Source organism: Chlorocebus sabaeus, chromosome 5 (assembly GCF_047675955.1).
Source record: "Chlorocebus sabaeus isolate Y175 chromosome 5, mChlSab1.0.hap1, whole genome shotgun sequence".
In the NCBI taxonomy this organism is placed as follows: Eukaryota; Metazoa; Chordata; class Mammalia; order Primates; family Cercopithecidae; genus Chlorocebus; species Chlorocebus sabaeus.
In genome coordinates, this window is record NC_132908.1 from 25,325,890 (window position 1) to 25,339,717 (window position 13,828).

Below are 13,828 nucleotides of genomic sequence, written 5' to 3' on the forward strand. Positions count from 1 at the left end.
AGGCTCAGGAATGAGAAACAGGCTGGTTTGCAAAGTCTGAGAAAGGGGCTTCCATGGGACCTTGGGCAAAGTTCTGGGGCTTCTCTCCTTGCTGAGGGATTGGACTCGGCGACTGAGAACTCTGGGTCCACGGGTCAAACTGTGCCGCCTCTTCACACCTCTGGCCTCAGTTTCCACATCTGTGCAATGTGGTGGCTCCAGGAGGCACTGCTTGCCTCATGGGTTATGACTGAGAGGCCTGTGGGGATGATGTCACAGGTTCCCAAGAGGGACGTGTCACCCCGATGGCCCCAAATGTCTTCCTTGCAGGTGACCTTTGGTGACAGTGGGTGCCTGCAGTGGGGCTGGGCCCCCTCCCACCTCTTTCTCACTCCCTCCCAGGAGGAGCCCAGCTGCGGGTGGGCGGGGCTGGCGGGGAGCGGCTCACCACATCCTTCTCTTCCTCCCCACTCTGCACATGTGTCTGGGTGGCAGCCAGCGGCCTCGGACAGACCCACTGGCGTCTCTCTGCTGAATGACCATAACCTCGGCGTCTGGTCCTCTGCCTGCCTCTCCCTGAGTGTGGCTGACAGCCACGCAGCTGTGTCTGCCTGTCTGCGGCCCGTGCATCCCTGCTGCAGCCGCCTGGTACCTGCCTTGCCGTCTCCGTCCTCTGTCTGCTGCTCTGTGGGACACCTGTCTGGAGGCCCAGCTGTCCGTCATTGGAGTGACAGGTCTTCTGACAGCCTGATTGGTGACTCGGGCTGGGTGTGGATTCTCACCCCAGGCCTCTGCCTACTTTCTCAGACCCTCATCTGTCACCCCCACGCTGAACCCAGCTGTCACCCCCAGAAGCCCATCAGATTGCCCCCCACAACACGGAATGGATTTCTGAGAAAGAAGCCAAAACAGAAGGTAACTCCAGCCCTGGTTCTCCATTGGGACCAGGGTGCCTTCTCTGCCCAGGAGGGACTGTTCCCTGCCTGCTGCATTTAGTGTCACGGTGGGAGGCCTCGGAGGACTGTGCCCAAGTCACAATTGGGGACACCGAGGCAAAGAAGGTTCATGCAGTGAGACTGGGCAGAATTGAGGCTAGGGTCTCTTGTTCAGCACAGGGTAGGGGCCCGGCAGCAGGGATGTGGCTGAGATGAACCTCTGTCTTGAAAACCAGCTCCAAAAGGTAGCGGGTTGGGGAAGGAAAGCCAGTTTCAAGCCAAACATAATGTATCAGTCACCTGATTCTGGGCTGCTGGGCTGGGTGGCGATGGGCATGGGTGCAGAGCCTGATGGGACCCATTCTGTGTCAATTTCTGTCTTACCACCTCGATTCCACCCAGTCATTCAAATCAAGGACTGGTGTGCCCATTACACAGATGAGGAAATGAGGCCGCAAGAAGTAGAATGATTTTCCCTCGGTGACTCAACCGGGACGTAGCGGGTCGGGCAGTCAAGCCAGGTGATCCCAGGAGCTGTCGCTGCATCTTTCTCATGAGGCACAGGGAACAGGTTGGATGGTAAGAGGCCAACCCAGTTCCCTGTGCGTGTGGAGGAGAGGGAAGTTGAAGGATGGGAAAGGAGAAAACATTCCTGGTGGAGGAGCCTTGGGGAGCGGGAACTTAGGACTTGCCACAGGAATGACGTCTCTGCTCAGTGAAGGCAGAAGATCAGGTGCGGGGCATTCACAGCCGGGAGGCTGCTGCGAGGAGGACATCTGTGATTCCCTGGGGGGACAGTGGGGCTTTCAGAAGCACATGGTGGAGTCGGGGAAAACCTGCCAGGTCAAAACCCGGCCACGTGCCTTCCTCACTTGGTGAACTTGGGCAGGTCTCTCTGCTTCTAGCCTCAAGAAGCCATGGTTTTCTCATCTATGAAATGGGGACCCAAGTACCTCCATCCTTGTGGAGCTGGTTGTGGGGACCTCAGGGCAGAACAGGGTGAAAGCTGTGCTCCTAGCTGGCCCTTTTCTTTTGAGGAAGGGAGTTTGTGGCATGAGAAGCTTTGAGCCCATGAAGGGCCAGACTCCAAGAGTGACAGAGGACGAGGGACACACTCAGGCTGCTGTGGTTCTGCCTGGCCAGTCACCTGGCTCTGGTCCCCCCAGTGCCAACTCACCATGTTGTAGGCACTTAAGAGTCTCCCATAGTCCTCAACAGGTGAAGCGGGCAGCCTCATTCAGCCCATTTCACAGATGACAAGAGTGAGGCCTAGTGGGGACAATCTTGCCCCAGGTTAACTGTGACCAGGTGACATGAAGCTGGGATTGGATGCCAGTCTGTAGGACAAGACCACTGCCTGCTAGATAGAATAACATGAAAACAAGACCTGTGGTCCTGGATAGCTTCTGAGAAGCAGCATTGGATGGGGATGGCTGAGTTTTCATTCCCACAGGGATGGGTAACCCCCGAGGAGAGACCCTGCTCACCTGCTCCCCACAGTGGGCTCAGCGATGCCCCTGTCCTGCCCGCTCCACTGCCAGGTGGGTGTCCGGATCCTCACTCAGTCCCACAGTGGAGGTAGCTAAGAGCCTTGTGATAGGAGGTGGCAGAATCCAGGACCAGGAGAGGCAGGGAGAGCAAGGCAAAGACAGTTCTGAGCTCAGACTGCAGGCTCCCACTGCCCAGCGATCCTGGCTTCAGGCCAGGAGAAGGAACTGGGAAGTGGGGGTTAAAGCCAGTAAGGGGTTTGTGGGCAGTAGAGTAGGGGGTGGATACCGGTGGAGGAGGCCGATTCAAGAGAAAGCCAGCCACCAGAAGCTCTGGGAGGAACCCACCTCTTTGTAGCATCAGGACCAGCCGGGTGCCTGATAAATGAATGAAAGGAACGGGGTATCCATTCCTTCCACAACCAGAGAGGGAAGCTAGCGCCTTTAGCATCCTCACAGGCAGGCACAGGGGCCTTCTCCGCACAATTAGGAAGGGGTGCCCGTGATTAGATGGGGGCTCTGGACCTGGCTTCCCAGCACCCCTTGTGACTTTGAGCTGGCCAGACCTGGTTCAAGTCCCAGCTCCACTGCTTAGTACCTGTGTGACCTTGAGGAAGCCACTTAACCTCTCTGCAGCTCAGTTGCTGTATCTGTTAGAGTGGGAATAGGAATAAGAATGCCTGTCTTAGGTCTGTGGTTACTCGACCTGTTATTTACTGAACATCTACCATGGCCCAGGTACCTCCCTAGGTCCTGAAGCTCTGGGGTACACAGAGAGAGCCAGTGTGATGAGGAAGGCAAAAGAGCTGGGCACAGATGGCTCATGAGAAGCGGCCATTATTATGTTTTACTTTTTTTTAGATTTTTTATTATTTTGGGACGGAGTCTTGCTCTGTCGCCCAGGCTAGAGTGCAGTGGCGTGATCTCCACTTACTGCAACCTCCACCTCCCAGGTTCAAGTGATTCTCCTGCCTCATCCTCCTGAGTAGCTGGGACTACAGGCACCTGCCACCACACCTGGCTAATTTTTGTATTTTTAGTAGAGACGGGGTTTCACCATGTTGGCTAGGCTGGTCTTGAACTCCTGGGCTCAAGTGATCTGCCTGCCTCAGCCTCCCAAAGCGCTGGGATTACAGGCATGAGCTACCGTGACCGGCCTATGTTTTACTTTAAATTTTTAAGAGCTCTTTGCTTTTAGCTATGAAAATACAAATAAAAAATAAAATAATAAATATTATTGGTCATATTGGCATTTAGGAGACCTCAATGAATGAGAGCTCTTGCGATGATTCTGCTTCCCCCTTTTACAGATGGGGAAACTGAGGTTCAGAGCGGGGTGGGAGTTTTTCTAGGGTCACTCGGGGAACCGTCTAGAAGGGAGCAGTGAAGAGAGGGGAACAGATACTTCCTCCAGGAAAAGGGTCTTCTCGCCCTTGCAGCCCCTTCCTCACATGCCCTCCCTCCCTGCCCTCCAGAGCCCCCCACACGGGAGGGGGAGGGGGAGGGGGCAATGGGAGGAACTCAGTCCCACCCCGGGCTCACAGGTGCCACCACCCCCACTCCCTGCCCTGGCCCCAGGCCACAGGGACTTTTCATGACAGCTCAAATAAGACCTCTGAGTAAACTTGGAACTTGTGAAACGACCTGAGAATATTCCCCGAGCTGGGGGGCAGGGGCCCCATGGAGGGCCCCGACTGCCCAGGACATCTGCGTCAGGAACCCAGCCTGCTGTTCTCTGAAGCCCACAAGAAGGATCTGACCACCCCAACCCCTGCCCCAAATTGTCCCCAGGTAGGTGGGGCAGGTGCACCAGGTCGGCTCCCAGCCCAGACCCCTGCCATCCCCCACTGTGTGAACAGGACAAGACCCTGGGCCTCTCTGGGTCTCCTTTCCCCGTCTGCCAAGCGGGCTTGACTAGGACAAGGGTTTGTCAACTTTCCGCAGAATGAATCAGTAACACCAGTCCACTTTGGCCAGCGTCAGGGCAGGCTGATGGGGGCTGCTGAAAACTGAGGGGAGAGAGAGGGTGGGTGGCCAGCCCCGCCCCACCTCGTGGCATGGTTCAAAGCCTCCTTTCACTGCTCTACAAGCAGCCCCTCCTGGGCTGGAGGAAATGAAGCTGGAGTGAGATCTGGCTGCAGAGGCTGAGAGGTTGCAAGGTTTGGGCAAGGCTGCAGAGGATGGCAGGGCTTGCAGGGAGATAGAGGTTGCACAGGCAGCGGGGGTGGGAAGCAGGAGGTGCTGGTGCTGGGACTGGAACCTCATGCTCCACAGCTAGGAGAGGTTGCACAGGCTGGAAGAAGTGCCAGGAGGGAAAGATTGCTGGAGCTAACACAGATTTGTTGCCTGGCTAGGAGAGAGAGAGAAGCTGAGAGGTCGCACAGCCTCAGAGGTTGCACGAGCTGGGGAGGGGAAGGCCCTTCCTCTCACCTTCATCTTCTACTGATTAAGCTGTAAGCCTAAGGTCCCCAACATGCCTGTCTTCAGACACCCATAACCCACCCCTTGCCACTGGGGGAGAAAAAAAAAAAGATGAAAAGCAACTAACACTAACCACACACCTAACACTAACCACACTAACCTGCCTCACATTCCTCATCCAGGCTAAGCCTGCTGCACCCATTCCACAGATGAGGAGAGCTGAGGCTCAGAGAAAGGTAGAGATAGCGCCAAGTTCCCACTGTGAGTGAGTGACAGAGTCTCCTTTCTGACCCAGGGCCACTGGGCTAGTTCTTCCCCAGCCTGAGAACTCACTGAGATGAGAACTCGCTGTGTGACCCTGAGCAGCCCACTGTCCTTCTCTGAAAGTTCCTTGTTACTAATCTGATTACCTTAGTCATGATTATTCACACTCTGGGAGCAAAGGGTTTTGCCTGAGGTGGGTTTGGGGGGAGTTTCTGGGGACTGTGAGGAAGCTAATGAGGAAACTAGGACCTCTTAGGGGCTGCCTCAATTTTTAGCCCCATTCGTTCATTTATTCATTCATTCACTTAACATTCTTCTTCAGCTACTTATTGGGCACCTACAGGTCCCCTTCTCTGCACTAGGGATACTGTGCTGAACAAAATAGGTCAATTACCCAACCTCTGGGAGCTCATGCTTCAGTACAGAAACACGTTATAAACACATACAACAGAGACATTTACAAAACTATTCCTTACATCACACCTGCTATGAAGGAGACAAACTAGGGGATGTGGGGTATAGAATCTGTGGTGTAGACCCAGTTCAGATAGGGTGGATGGCTTCTTTGAAGAGGCAACACTGAGCTTGAATCCTGAGGATGAGAAAGGAAAGAAGCTGCGGGAAAAGCATTCTAGGCAGAGGGAATGGCATGTACAAAGGCCCTGATGTAGGGGAAAAAGGTTGAAGCATTAAAGCTTTTATCCTCGGCCAGGTGCGGTGGCTCATGCCTGTAATCCCAGCATTTTAGGCAGGCCAAGGAGGGTGAATCACCTGAGGTCAGGAGTTTGAGACCAGCCTGACCAGCATGGTGAAACTCTGTCTCTACTAATAAATACAAAGTTAGCCAGACTTGGTAGCCCACACCTATAATCCCAGCTACTTGGGAGGCTGAGGCAAGAGACTCACTTGAACGTGGGAGGCGAAGGTTGCAGTGAGCCAAGATCGTGCCACTGCACTCCAGCCTGGGCAAAAGAGTGAGACTCCATCTGAAAAACAAAACAAAGCAAAAAACAACAAAACTTATCCTCACCAAATACATAAGGCTCTCAATCCCCTAGGCTCCAGAAAAAGGGGTCAAAAAGGGTAAGATTTAACTTTGGAGTGTACGGTCTACATAGGTCTTAACATTGAGGATAATGTTTGTTCACAATTCATTCCCATTTCGTCACTTGTGTAGCAAATGTTTTGAGTACCCACTGTAGGCACTGGTTAGTCACTGAGGATTCAGCAGTAACAAAGAAACACACTGTCCCTGCCTAGAAGGTGCCCAGAATATAGATGAAAACACCATGAGCTATGTACTACGTGGAGGGTGGACCCCAGAGGAAGGAGTGACTCATGCTCTTTGGAGAGGTCAAAGATTGACAGAGGAACTGCCATTTGAATGGGATTTTGAAGACTGAGTAGGAGGTTAACAGTCAGCCAAAAAGGGCAGACAGTTTCCGTGCCTAAAACAGCACATGCACAGGTGTGCAAGCCAGGTGCATGGGGCATGTTGGTGAGGCTGTCAGTGGTCTGATGAGCCTGAAGTCCAGTATGAATCCTGGGGGCTAGATCCTGAAATGCCTTGAATACCAGACAAGGAATTTGGGGTTTTTCTCTTGTGGATAACAGAGAGCCATGGAATGACATGGTTGGAGTGAGAATGGAGTTGGAGGAACCACAGCTCTACAGCTATAGCAGGAAGGTCAGAGAGGAGGACCAGCAGGAGAGCAGGTGGGCAGAAGTCCTTGAAGACCTTGGATAACTTTAGGAGTTCTTTCTTCTGTGTTCCCTCTCGGGAAGTCCCTCCGCCTTAACACTTCCTCTTCTGGTGACCTGTTGGCTCCTGTTCCCGGCACTTCTGGGGAGTCCCTCTTCACCCACCTCATTTATTTGTGATCCCTATGGGAAATAGGGCCATTTTACTTTTACCACACTCCCCACCTTTCACTTTCAGCCCCATGTCCGCACCTGAGTCACATTAGAGAGAATGGCCAACTTGAGGAACTAGATGGATCCTATTCCTCAATCATGTGACAGAAAAAAGATACAGGGAAACCAAGAACTTGGGTTCTTTCCAGTGTGGGGAGATTGTAAATAATGCTACTATGAACATGCTGGTACATGTCTGCTTGGCACATACGCTTGCATTTCTCTTTGGTCCCCACCTGAGTCACATTAGAGAGAATGGCTGACTTGAGGAACTAGACGGATCCCATTCCTCAATCATGTGACAGAAAAAAGATACAGGGAAACCAAGAACTTGGGTTCATTCCAGTGTGGGGAGACTGTAAATAATGCTGCTATGAACATGCTGGCACATGTCTGCTTGGCACATATGCTTACATTTCTCTTTGGTTATATAACTTGGAAATGGAAACGTTGAGTCTCTGCTCAGCAGAAGTTTTCCAAAGTGGTTGTGTCAATTCACACTCTTACCAGAATATTGAGTAGAGGCTGAGAGTTTAGTTACTCTGTATCCTTTCCAGCACTTGGAATTGTTTATGTTTAGTTCTCTCTCTCTCCATATATATATATAAATAAATTATATATATTTATTATGTATAATTTATATTTTATAAATATATAATATTTATAAATATTTTTATATTTATATTTTATTATAAATTTACACATAGATATATATATATAATTCTTTCCCTCTTCCCCTTTCAGTTTCTTTTCCATTCTCTTAATGGAAACTTTTGATCAATAAAAATTCTTAATTTTAATGAAGTTTATTTATAAGTCTTTCTTTATGACTAGAACTTTCTGTGTGCTGTTTAAGAAGTGTTGCCTGCAATAAGGTGATAAAAATATTATCCTATGTTTTCTTCTAGACGATTTATTATTTTACCTTTCACATTTAGGTCTACAGTCTATCTGTAGTTTATTTTTCTGTATGGTGCGAGGTAGGGGTCAAGGCTTCCTTTTTCCATATGTATATTCAATTAATGTACCATCATTTAAGAAAACATCATGTTTTCTCTCCACTGCCTTGCACTGGTGACTTACTGAAAATCAAGTGGTTGAATACATGAGTTTATTTCTACTGTTTCTATTCTTTTCCATTGGTTAGTTTGCTTTTCCTTGCAACAATGCCATACTTTTTAAATTACTTTATAAATCTTGACATTCTTCTTCAAAATTGTCTAAACTATTTTCAGTCCTTTGCATTTCTATATAAATTTTAGAACTATCTTGTCAATTTCCACCAAAGAAAATCTTGCTGGGGATTTTTTTCTTGAAACTTTGGATTTTCTGAAACTTTAGTTCAATTTAGAGGGGACTAGCATCCTTAAAATATTAAATTTTCCAATCCATGAACATAATATGTACCGCCACTTATTTATATTTTCTCTAATTTTTCTTAGTAATGTCTTGTAGGTTTCTGTGTAGAAGTCTTGTACCTCAACCAGGTGCAGTGGCTGACACCTGTAATCCTAGCATTTTGGGAGGCCAAGGTGGGAGGATCACTTGAGGTCAGGAGTTTGAGGCCAGCCTGGCCAACGTGGTGAAACCCTGTTTCTACTAAAAATACAAAAATTAGCTGAGCATGGTGATGCATGCTTGTAATCCCAGCTACTTGGGAGGCTGAGGCAGGAGAATTGCTTGAACCTAGGAGGCAGAGGTTGCAGTGAGCAGAGGCTGTGCCACTACACTCCAGCCTGAGTGACAGAGCAAGACTCCATCTCAAAAAAAAAAAAAAAAAAAAAAAAAAGAAGTCTCATACATCTTTCATTGGATTTCTTCTTGGATATTTGATTTTTTGATGCTGACATAAATGGCATAATTTTAAAATTTCTTGATTATTTGTAGTGTACAGAAATATAATGAGTTTTATACTTTACAACTTTATTAACACTTTTTAAAGCTAAAGTTCCAGATGTAAAAAGAAAGAGCTATCAAAAGCAGCTCACTTCAACTGACCACCAGTTGAAGGCTTCCTGCCTTTCTTTGCTTTTGTAATGTTTATGGATCTTTTCCTCTGCTAATCTAACAAGAGTGGGTATTGTAGTGCAAAGTATAGTGTCCCCGGTTTGGATTTTATTAACCAGTAGATCTTTTTTACCCTTAACAATTTTTAGATCTACAGTACAATATTGTAAACTGTATGCACATTGGTTTACAAGAGATCTCTAGAACTTTTTCATATTGCATGGGTGAAACTCTATACCCACTGAACAACAACTCTTCATTTCTCCCTCACCAAGTCCCTGGCAATCACCATTCCCCTTTCTGTTTCTATGAGATTGATTACTTTACATACATTATATAAGTGATACAATGCAGTATTTGTTTTTTTGCAATTGGTTTATTTCACTTCGCAGAATGTCCTCAAGAAGCATCCATGTTGTAACATATGACAGGACTTCCTCCTTTTAAAGGCTGAATAATATTCCATTATGTATGTACTACATTTTGTTTATCCACTCACCTATCAATAAATTTCGGTTACTTGCTCATCTTAACTATTGTAAATAATGCTGCAGAAACAGGTGCACAAATATCTCTTTGAGATGCTGTTTTAATTTCTTTTGGATATATGTCTGGTATTTCTATATTTTTAATTTTTAAAAAATTTAAAAGGTTTTGCATCATTTTCCAATCTCACTAAAAGTGCACAAGGGTTTCAGTTCTCTACATCTTCACCATCACTTGCTCTTTTCTTTTTCTTTTTTTTCCTAACAAGTGCAAGGTGATATCTCATTGTAGTTTTAATTTGTATTTCCCTGATGATTACTGATGTTGAGCATCTTTTCATACGCTTAATGGCCATTTGCTGATCTTCTTTGGGGAAATGTCTATTCATGTCCTTTGTCCTTTTTTATTTTTTATTTTTATTTTTTGAGACAGAGTCTTGCTCTGTCGTCCAGGCTGGAGTGCAGTGGCGTGATCTTGGCTCACTGCAACCTCCACCTCCCAGGTTCAAGCAATTCTCCTGCCTCAGCCTCCTGAATAACTGGAATTACAGGTGCCTGCCACCATGCCTGGCTAATTTTGCATATGTTAATAGAGATGGGGTTTCACCATGTTGGCCAGGCTGGTCTTGAACTCCTGACCTCAGGTGATTCGCCCACCTCGGCCTCCCAAAATGCTGGGATTACAGGTGTGAGCCACCACACCTGGCCATTTTTAAATTGAGTTTGTTTGTTTTTGTGTTGTTATTGAGTTGTAGGAGTTCTTTGTCTATTCTAGATATCAACCCCATATCTCTTGTATGGTTTGCAAATATTTTCTCCCATTCCACAGGCTGCCTTTTGATTCCATTGATTATTTCCTCTGCTGAACAGAAGTTTTAAAGTTTGATGTAGTCTCATATGTCTATTTTTACTTTTGTTGCCTGTGCTTTTGTTACCATATACAAGAAATCATTGCCCATTCCAATTTCACGAAGATTTTCCCATATGTTTTCTTCTAGGAGTTTTATAGTTTCAGATCTTATGTTTAGGTCTTTAATCCATTTTGAGTTAATGTTTGCATATGGAGTAAAATAAGGATCCAACATCATTCTTTTGCATATGGATATTTTGTTCTTTCAGCACTATTTCCTTGAACAAACTTCCTTTTCCCTGTTGTATAGACTTAGTGCCTTTGTAGATCATTTGACTATATATGCAAGGGTTTATTTCTGGGCTCTCTATTCTGTTCCATTGGTCTGTATATCTGTCTTTATACCAGTACCATACTATATTGATTACTGTAGCTTTTTAATACATTTTGAAATCAGGAAATGTAAGGCCTCCAGCTTCCTCCTTCTCCTTCTCCTTCTCCTTCTCCTTCTCCTCCTTCTCCTCCTTCTTCTCCTTCTCCTCTGTCTTCTTCTTCTTTTGAGTGTTCTTCTTTCTCAAGATTATGTTGGCTATTTAGGGTCCCTTGAAGTTCCTTATGAATTTTAGGGTGAATTCTTTTGTTATTTCTGCAAAAATTGTCATTGAGATTTAGATAGGGTTTATATTAAAGTCAGTTTTCTTTGAGTAGTATTGTCATCTTAACAGTATTAAGTCTTCCAATCCATGATCATGGGATGTCTTTTCACTTATCTGTGTTCTTTAATTTCCTTCAACAATGTTTTATATAAGTCTTTCTCCTCCTTGGCTAAGTTTATTCCTGAGTACTTTTCTCTTTTTGATGCAATTGTAAATGAAATTTTTTGCTTAATTTTCTTTTAGGATTGTCCATTGTTAATGTAAAAAATGCAACTGAGTTTTGAGTGTTGATTTTGTATCCTGAAACTTTGCTTAATTTATGTATCAGTTCTAACCATTTTTTTTAATTTTTAGGATTTCCTACATATAAAATCATGTCATCTGTGAACAGAGATAATTGCATTTCTTCCTTTCCAATTTAGATACCTTTTCTTTTCTTGCCTAATTGCTCTGGCTAGAACTTCCAGTTGAATAGAAATGGCAAGTGTGGGCATCCATGCCTTGTTCCTGATCTTAGAGGAAAAGCTTTCAGTTTTTTACTGTTGAGTATATTCACTGTGGGCTTTTTATATATAACCTTTGTTACATTGAGGTAATTTATTTCTATTTCTAGATCCTTGAATGTTTTCTTTATCATGAAAGAGTATTGAATTTTTTCGAATACTTTTTCTACATCAAGTGAGATGACCATGTGATTTTGTCCTTTGTTCTGTTAATTTCATGTATTACATTTATCTGATTTTTGTAACTATCTTTGAATTCTGCAGCTAAATCCTACTTGGTCATGGCGTACAGCCTTTTAACGTGTTGTTAAATTTGGTTTGCTAGCATTTTGTTGAGGATTTTTGCATTAGTATTCATCAAGAATATTGGTCTATAGTTTTGTTTTCTTGCATCTTTGTCTGGTTTTGGTACTGGGGCCTCATAAAATGAGTTTGGAAGCGTTCTCTTCTGTTCAATTTTTTGGAAGTGTTCGGGATGGGTTGGTGTTGATTCTTTAAATATTTGGTAGCATTCTCTAGTGAAGCCATGTGGTCTTGGGCTTTTTTTTTTTTCTAGGAGGTTTTTGATTACTGATTCAATCTCCTTTCTAGTTTAGGTCTGTTTAGATTTTCTATTTTGTCATGATTCAGTCTGGGTAGGTTGTATATGTCTAGGAACTTATTAATTTATTTCAAGTATCCAACTTGTTGGCATATAATTGTTCATAACAGTCTCAGAATCCTTTTTATCTCTGTGACATAGTTGCAATGCCTCTTTCATTTCTGATTTTAGTTAATTTGAGTCTTCTCTCTATTTTTCTTAGTTTAATTAAGGGTTTGTCAGTTTTGCTGATTGTTAGAAATACAATAGATTTTTATACTGATCTCATCTTCAGCTTCTTTGTTTAAAATTATTATTCTAATAGTTTATTTGTTGAGTATCGTGGACTTTTCTGGTTCCTCAATTCTTATATAATTTAAACACATAGTTTTCTAATCTTTATAAATTAAATTTTTCTTATTGTTGCCTTATTATATTAATTAGCGCCTCTAGTATAAGATGTTTTTGTTTTTGCCCTGACCTCAGTGAGGAAGTGTTCAATATTTCACAACAAAGGATACTGTTAGCTATGTGTGGTGTGTGTGAGAGTGTGTGTGTGTGTGTGTAATCTTAATTAGATTAAAGAAGACTCCTCTATTTCTGCTTTCCTGACAGGTTTTAAAAATCATGAATGGGTGTCGCAATTTATTAAATGTGCTTTCTGAACTTACTAAACGATAATATGAATTTCCTTCTTTATTCTGTTAATGTGGTGAAATTGATTACAGTTTCTAAATGTCATACTAACCTTACATCCCTGAAACAAACCAATATGATAATAATATGTTATCTATTTTTGTCCATATTATTAGATTAGACTTGTTAATATTTTGTTTCAGATATTTTGTATATTATTTATGAGAAAGATTGACCTGTAATTCTACTTTCCTTTAATGTCAAATTTTGGTATTAAGATTGCCTTTTATTTCAGACATCAGTCAAAGCGTTGATATGTTTGGGATTATGTCTACCATCTTGCTATTTGTTTTCTTTTTTGACCTATCTGTTCTTTCTTCTTCTATTCAAGTTTTAAAAATTATTATTCCATTTTTCCTATTAGTTTGTCATTGTACTTTCTTTTATAATTCTTTATGTGCTTATATTAGAGATTACAATATGCATACTTATTATTATTAGGATCTACCTAATATGAATTCTTCCAAAAGTTGATGGAAAATTCAAATTATGAAAATACTATGCATGAAGTTCAAACTTTTTTCTGCACCAAAATAAACTTGTACTAACTTGCTATAACATGTCTGAACAGGATCTAGTTTGAGGCACTAAGAAGGATAAGGCGTCTGTTTGAAAAAAAAAAAAAACCCTATCATTGCAACATGAATTCTGCTAAAATTGAAGCAGGAACAAACATCAAATTTATGGTGCAACTAGGGTGGATGAATGGCGAAATCAACGATGAAGATAAGGCCCTCCGTGGGCGATCATCCACATCAATTTGTTAGGAAAAAATTCATCTTGTTCATGCCCTAATTGAAAAGGACCAACGATTAACAGCCCAAATAATAGCCAACACCATAGATATCTCAATTAGTTCAGGTTACACAATTCTGACCGAAAAATTAAAGTTGAGCAAACTTCCCACTCACCGGGTGCCAAACCACTGTGCCCAGATCAGCTGCAGACAACAGCAGAAACTTCCATGCAAATTTTAAACAAATGGGATTAAGATTCAGAAGCATTTCCTCAAATAATTGAAACAGGAGATTAAACATGGCTTTACCAGTTC

General features: G+C 43.9%; 1 protein-coding gene across 2 annotated transcripts in view; it reads left to right on the forward strand.

Moving 5' to 3' along the window:
• Positions 1-462: 462 nt before the first annotated feature.
• IL21R (interleukin 21 receptor) overlaps positions 463-13,828 on the forward strand; it is a 47,612-nt gene continuing 34,246 nt past the window's right edge. For both annotated transcript variants that reach the window (XM_073015255.1, XM_007988492.3), the window contains exon 1: positions 463-894. The gene's annotated coding sequence lies outside the window, so the exon portion shown is untranslated. The remainder of the gene's footprint in view (positions 895-13,828) is intronic.